The sequence below is a fragment of the Protopterus annectens genome, chromosome 7.part0, assembly GCF_019279795.1.
Source record: "Protopterus annectens isolate FY-2018-M chromosome 7.part0, PAN1.0, whole genome shotgun sequence".
NCBI classification, from domain to species: Eukaryota; Metazoa; Chordata; order Ceratodontiformes; family Protopteridae; genus Protopterus; species Protopterus annectens.
The window spans coordinates 1020873958-1020882380 of record NC_056739.1 but is presented as its reverse complement, the minus strand read 5'-3'; positions in this window follow the sequence as shown (position 1 = coordinate 1020882380).

Below are 8423 nucleotides of genomic sequence, written 5' to 3'. Positions count from 1 at the left end.
GACCATATGATCACATTTTTGGAAGTTTGAACATTTTCAATGGAGATTACCGTACAGAGCAGATCTGGAAATTTACCCCTTACCCTAACCCATGCCCTAACCCTAAGGTCTGTGACTATCACACCATAGTGGAGGACATAGCTTGTTTTTTTTATGTCCACCACTGTGCTGCGGTGTTTTTGGTGAAGTGCACTTACGCAAAAGTTCACTTTCGTTAAAGTGAACTTTTGCAGAAGTGAGTCTTCCTATTACAAGTTCGAAGTAGTGAACTTTTGTTCTTGTAATAGGAATCCATATATATATATATATATATATATATATATATATATATATATATATGTGTGTGTGTGTGTGTGTGTGTGTCACACATCAGCTAATAGTTGTCTCTCAATCATGGTTACCACAAAGCCTGTTATCTGAAGTGTTTCTTTTTACTTGAGACTTTCAAAGAAAAATAGGGAATCCAGGTTTCTTGACCATACAATTCAAGACACATTTTACTTCTAAGGAAACAAATATATCATATTTAGGAGGCAACAATTAAAACCACATTAATTAACCACCTGCTTGAATCTAGCAATTGTTTTATTTAAGCTCTTTAATATCTAGTCAGTGCAGTCTTTTGTTTGTAATATTTAACACTGCAATACACCTTGACTCCTATGAGTTGACCCAGTTGTCTGGGATTTGGGAACTTATGTGGACAGTGGCATATCTTTTGACCAACATGTGTCTATTGTTATAAGAAAGTCCTTCTATATTACACAGCTTATAAACAAAGGGATTGTGTCCATATCTAGGGATGTCACTGTCCCGCTTTAATGAAGCCCTCATTAGACCAATCATTGGATATAATGCCCCCTTTGGCATGTATCTGTCCAGACACATGCTACAGCTGAAAGGCCCAGAAAGATAGCTCAATGAAAAGATACAACGTCTAAACATGTCCTACATGGACCGACGGAAACCCTTTCACTATACCTGTGTCTGGCATACAGGGCATCCTCCAACCCATTACTGATGGATTTACTGCACATCAACAAGTCAATGACATCAGAAATACTTGGTCCAGGGTTCTAAACCTCTTCTGTAACATCAACAGAACAGTTTGGAGGGACAGGTATATTCTGCAGAGGATACTGCTGCCGTGGAACAGACTCCCCATCCACATAAAACAAAGGTCACCCCTGTCCATTTTCAAGTGCAACTTAGAGATATGGATGGGAAACAGAAAATTTACCCCAGGACCCCCCCCCCCCCACCGCCGTACTACTAATGGAGAGAGGCAGCTTTTAAATGCTTTATCCATGCATGGGTCCTTCCTATTTATCTATGGTATGATCCCAGTTGTTCTCATTGGGGGTAATATTTAATTATCGACCATAGGATGGGCTAGGCTAATCTATATACAAATGAGAGAGGTTATTTCAAGTACAAAAAGGAAACTGGCTAGGTTTAAAATAGCCCAGAAGGGCAGCTAGCCTTCTATTACTTATGAACTTATAAACCTATAATCGTAAGTTATTACTTTATGGCATGCTAATAGAGATGAGAAGCATCCTGTGTAATATAAAACTACTGCACATTTGTAACACCTAGTAACTTTAAAGTTTAGAACACTGAATGAATTTGTCATATTTCCAAAAGCTCAAACAGTATGATTGAACATTTTCAAAAACATTAAACTGTGTTAGTTAGCCATCTTTTTTATTATTAAAAAGTTCACTGCGCGGGTTCATTTAGCTTCATAAGTCTCAGTACCTTCTGCCTAAAAATCCCATTTTGCTTGTATAAAGAGGTATACTTTTCCAAAAATTTACGCATGAAGGGCTGTTCCAATGCAAAAGATGAGAATTCAAGAAGGTCTCAAGAGACATGAGGAAAGTCGAAGCAGCAGTGAGATTCCATTTTCAGGATGTGCCGTAACAAAAATGTTATGGAGATGAGTTTTATGGGTGTGAAACACATTCCAGTTCAAACTTTCTGTAAATACAGAATAGATTTCTTAGAAAAAGTAATAGATTTGGAGGCTGAATGCACTGAAACCCTCAGGGCTACATGAAAAATACTCCTAATTTTAATATGGTCTATCCCCTCAGATGGGGAAACTTGTTCAAAAATATAAAGTTGAAGTTTCTACATGTTCCTAAAACTTGAGGCATTTTTATTTCCTTAAAGTTAAAAAAAAAACAAAATTAATTCAAATTGAACAGTAATGTAATCAGTCTTAACATGCTGTCCTTTGGATTAATTATAATTTGCAGCAGCAGTAGAGACCTAGAAGATACACCTGAATGCTACATACTTGGCTGAAGGTGATAATTTGTCAGACAGAGTAATCACATTAAATGAAAGACAGTAGTAACAGCAAAAGTTGTATGTACGAGGTAAGACAGAATGACTTCTGAAAACTTAAATAGTACAACTGAGTTATAAGTTAAGAATCGGAATCTGGTGTACTGCTGATGAATGTGGTTCAGTTCCACAAATAATTTATTGGTGAAGCCCAGTAGACTGAGACCACTATATTGAATAGGCACTCACAGAAAGAATATTTATGCACTTATCAAAGCCTCTTACACTGCCTCCCTGCTGGGAACATGTTCCCTGTACACCCTAACTATTGTAACTACATTTGATATTGCCAGATCTGAAATGACATTGGTTATTTGGGTGTCAGTATACCAAAGTAAGGCCCACTGTTTGATGGTCAGCATTTTGTTCCTTCAGTCTTGACTAAACAGACTTTGACAATGTGGTCTTTTAGGACTGAATAAATACTACTGCCTATGGCTATGCATGGCAGCTTATTACTCACTACGTAAACTGAGTAGTGTTGTGCCATGTAACAAGCCAAAAAGAGTGATGTGCACTACTTTTGAGACATATATTTATTTGACATGATATTATGGGGTCCTTTTGAGAGCCTGTGTAACAACTGCAGAGTGTCAACAAACTTCCATACAACTGCTTTTGTTAGTGCAGACACATGAGCATTACAAAGGTGAGTTGAGTGACTATAGTATAATATTATTCACAGCTGCTGTTTTACCATGTCAACCATTCAGACAGTCCCCCCAAAAATGTAATCTATCCCAAGATGCTATGACCACACAATCTCTGAAGAGCCAGATTTGGTTAATCATGCCTTGCTGACCCGAGTTTTGGCCATCTAAATGGGACTGTAGTCTACCAAAGGCCAAGTATTATGCCTTCGTAGTTTTTCAGGATTTTACTTTTACTTGATATTTGAGTAACGCTGTGCCCTCTCCTCTTTATTTGGTCCATGTCATCTGATGGCAGGTTCTTCCCCATCCTTAGTCCCTTTATTTAAAAAAAATATACAAATGGTATAAGAATAACACAGACATTTTATCAGAGTAATGACAGCAAGTAATGTCAGCAAAGAGATTGTCTCTATGGAATGCATCTGATAATCTGATATAGCAGTCTGTGCTACTGCTGTAAACAGCTACGTGAACAGGATCAGCTGGGAATTTCACAAAAACTGAGAAGAAACTTTGGATTAAGGGCAACAAATGGCAAAATCTCATATCAGAAGTGATGAACCCTCAGAGTAAACACAAAACATTAAAGTTTATATGACAGTGATGCAGCATTCATCCCAAGGCAGGGTCAGGAAACAGGCTGCCTCCTTTTTTTTTTCTTTTCTGCCTTACAGAAATGCATAATTACATACATGTTTTTCATAGGAACGCAGAGACTTCTGGCTGAACTATCTATGTATGTGGGTTATTCTTTCTTTAAAAATACAGAAAACTCATGATGATTCTGAACAGAACTTAGTTCATCTTAGAACAGAACCATAGTAGGTCATTTTAATACAGTAAGGCACAAAAGGAAAAAGAGATGGGGACAATCTTGCAATGTAATTTAAGAAAAGATTATGGACTCTCTTGAGCAGTGTCCCCACCCCCAACAACTGTTCTGTTAGTAAGATATGAGAAACTTTATTAACTTGTCTCTGTCATCACAAGAAGCTGAATCTGAGTTGCATCTCCTGAGTGCTAGGTGTTGAGGTGTACATATATTGCTTCTGACTGGAATAAAATGTTTAACTTTCTTTATCATTGTGGCATCTCCAGTTTCTGTGAGTTAGGTATCAGTGATATCACAAGTAAAATGTGAAATAATACACTGAGGAAAAACATGAACAGTGATAATCACAACTCAGCCAAAAAAGTAGAAAGGGCCTATGCTTATCATGTCTAATGATGTGAAGGTAAACAGTCATTTTAGTAAAGCAGCTATGAAGACTGGGGGATACAGCACAGCAATAGAAGATGTAGTAGGAAGAGAAACAGAAATGTATCATCTATACAGACATAATATCCCCTCATGCAGTACTCTGTGCTGTACTGAGGCCTGTCTCTATAAAGAAGTGGACAAGATAGAGACAGTTCAGAGGGAAAGTATCTCTGGTGAAAATTCTATATTAGAAGTAATGTAAAATGAGACTAAATGAGCTCAGTACATGTGTCATCAAGGAAATGAGAGGAATAGCATCAAAACGTTTAATTACCCAAAGGAAAAAAATGGAGTATGAGGTAGCAGCATCATTCAGACAACATGGAGTAAAGTAAGACACCATACATTACAGGAACAACAAAGAAGATTGCATGACACAGGGGTAACACAAAGAAGTATTTTTTAACAAAGGCAGCTGTGCATGCACTTATGGTGAAGGATTTCATGTGCCTTCTACTATAAACTTCTCTACTCAGATCAGACACCACCATTCAGAGAAAAGCTTATGCCTTCTGCCACCTATCAGGTTAATGGGACTGTCAAATTCGCCTGATCATTAGACAGCACAAAGAGAGGACAGAAAGCCTGCTCTCTGCATAACACTTACACTTGGATTCATAGCTCAAAGAAAGGACAAAGTGTGAATGTGTGCATTAATACAGGTTTAATGTGTCCATGATAAATATTTTTGTATATGATTAATATCACTTGCTGTCTATATTGGAATAAACACAATTTACATAAATGTAAAAATGCATAAGGTTTTTCTATCAGCTCTATCTCTGGTCATGGTCCAGACTGTACCAGCCCACTCATTCAGAGAACAAATGAATTAATAGCCATAAGTAAATGCATGAGATATACTTAAATCAGTGCTTGCTGATGATAGGCAATAGGGTTACCTACTTCTGCAGCATTTTCACCATGTAACAAATAATGAAAAATGCAGGCATCGCAGTCCTACTGCAGCTGTCAGTGTCAATGTTTCTCTTTCTCTGTTTAAATATACTACCAGATAAAATGGCTGTATATTTTGTCTGACAAATTTTGTTTCTAGACTTAATTTCCTTTCTCTTGCATTAAAACGTTTCTCTATTTATAGTTTTATAGAATGAGTGGTTATTTTGTTTTCAAAATGTCATATCCTGGAGGTGTTAAAGATGGACATGAACATTTCTACTACTGGAACCAGGTCTTGTAAAAGTAATGTTATGCATTTAATAGAAAATAATTGCAAGCAATCAAAACTGAAAGTATCAGGCAAAGTAATAAGGTGAACATAATTTAGCAGAAGTGTCAAGTAATAAACAGCATGCAAATGATCTTTAAAATGTTGAGAGAAACAATTTAGTTAAGGCCAAGAATGCCTACAGGAAAACCAGCTGCTGAATGCTGTAATGAAAAACGTTATTGCAAGCAAAATAATAATAAATGTAGCTAATGTAACCAAATATGGCTAAAATGCATTTTTTAAAAGATGTTCTCTTCTAATTTAACCTTTGAAAACTACAAGTTGTGGAAATGTACAGATACAGTACAATTTAAGAAAACAAAATTCCTTCCACAATCATATCTGAATACAGTGAGTTTCTAACTATATAGTCTGTCGCTGGTTAGTACAGACCAGGGGTCAGATTCCAAAAGAGTTGCTCTCAGTATAAGTCTGCTCTGATTCCAAAAGACCTGCTCTCACAATAAGTGACGTACTTTGGTGTAAGGCATATCTATAAACAGGCTTACACCGACAGTCAGATTCCAAAAGACCTGCTCTCCGCCTGCTCTCAGTGACTAATTGCAAGTCTTTTGGAGTCAGCCCCTAGGTAATTAAATTTAATAAATCAGGCAGGCATGAAGCACACATTTTGATCTCACCACTCTGACAACATAAGTATAATTAGACAGTAAAAAGAGTTCTGATAAAGATCAACTGAAAAGGGTCTTTGGACAAGCTTATTCATCCTGTTAACAATCAGCAAAATAAAATAAAATATATGACCATGTTAAAAGCTGACAAGTATTGTTGTTGTTGTTGTTGTTGTGTCTTTTGGCTTTTTCCGATTAGGGGTCGCCACAGCGGAACTCCGGTCCGCTAATGATTGGTAGTTGACTTTTACGTGCCGAGTTACCAGCCCTGACGCACAACCTTCAACGAAGGTACGCCCATTCATGCATGTCTGCACGCAGAAGACGCTCTAGCTGAGAATCGAACCTGACAGCGTCTTACTGTGAGGCGACAACGCTACCAAAGCTGACAAGTATATTTATTCTAAATAAGCTCCCCAATATAACTATGTTCCTCCATATTAAAATCACTCCTCCTGGAAATAAGACTGGAAAGGAAATTATTCCTGTACAACTACTAATGCATGGCCCTCTGTGGAACACAGAAAGTAGAACAAAACAGTACAATTGCTGCCATGACTGACAGCATTAATACAAAGTCTTAAAATAAACCTGGGCAACAGTGCCCACATCAGGAAAAGGATGAGGTATCTGGCAAGACCTGTCATGAACAAAATGTATGATGGGAAATAGTTTGAGAAAAGAGACCAAATATGAAACACATGGTTCTTGAATCCAAATATGTTTCACTTATCACTTATAACAACTTGACACATGCAGAAGAGGCTTAGGAAAAAGTCAGTACATGCATATGTAAAGCAGACTGTGACAATGTGAGCTATTGCCAGCTATGCCAGGAGAAGTAGGGCAGTGGATGTGTAACATATGCCAGCACAGCTAGCTGGAATGTTGTAAAGAATTATATGCCATTTGTATATCAAAACAGGTTTGTACAGGTGCTGTGTTAAAAATGTATTTGTAAAGTTGCTTGTGTTAAAAAAATATACCAACAGTGGGTCCTGACTGTATTGTAACTGATTAAATGTATATGTTTACAGAGGATACTCATAGCCTAGTACTAATCTATGAACCTAATTGCCTCTGTGGGTCATTTTAAGTCTAGCCAATTACCCCATGTCAGAATCAAATACTGCACCTTCTGTTTGTAAGGTAAACACCTTAACCATTATGCCAACCTCCCACCTGGAAGAGATGATGTTAATCATAGTCCAGCTGCAGCTAACTCTGTAAAATGTTCTGGAATTAAATTACTGGGTCTAGGCCATAAAGATTGTATCTTACAGTTCTCAATGCAGCCAGAGACAAAAAGTTTGTAATAGCAAGCTTTCTGTATTGTCTTTGAGGTGAACTAATTGCTACTCTGGAAGGGTGGAGGTTTGAAATTGTTTTATGACTTCCATAAGCTGCAACAGATCTGAGCAAAACTCTATGTGTCTGTATTATTGACACATATGTGCCAAACCTTGGCAGTTTCTAGCAATAGGGGTAGCATGGAAGTCAGATGACCAGATGTAAATGATGTCATTCTGTAATCTAGTACAAAAATTATGTTTAATACTAGATGAGGCTGAAGTCTCATAGCAGTCTGTTTTTAGAACCTGACATAAAAGGACCACTCACCTACTTCATCTTGCCTTGCTCTAGTAAGTAAACCAGGGAATAATAATTCTTTAGATCAGTCAGGAAAATATAGTGAGATACGTTTTGTTTTTCTGTAACTGTGTGAACCTGTCTACCTGTGTTATTTTTAATGTTTCCTGTGATTGAAACTCTGGTGTTTCTTATAAATAGAAATTTAGTATTTTCATGTTACTTTCTTATTTATTATTAAATATATTTAAACTTTTCATTGTGGCAGGTCTTTTAGAGAATATTTTAATCTTTGAGAGTACTTATATACATTTGGTGACAGCTCTGGCCACTTCTGAAAGCCTTGCTGTTGGTCAAACTACTATTTCTATTAATATAAATTTCACTCAGTATAATTGCATACCCTTGCAAGAGCCATAAAGCAGCTGGCTGTGTAGTGTCTGGTGGCAGTAACTACCTTGTATTCTGGGCAGAGGGGGCATAGCTAGCAAATCTGTGCCAGCCTTTCCCATGTGTGTGTGTGTGTGTGTGTGTGTGTGTGTGTGTGTGTGTGTGTGTGTGTGTGTTTGTGCATGCAAATCAAATCTCAAAGAGTATGTGTGGTTTCACAGAGAGAGTGCTGGAGGACTTGGCTTGGACACTCGGCTGAGGACTCAGCTCTATAGCTGTGCCATTGGGGAGTGTTACTGGGGACCTGGAGG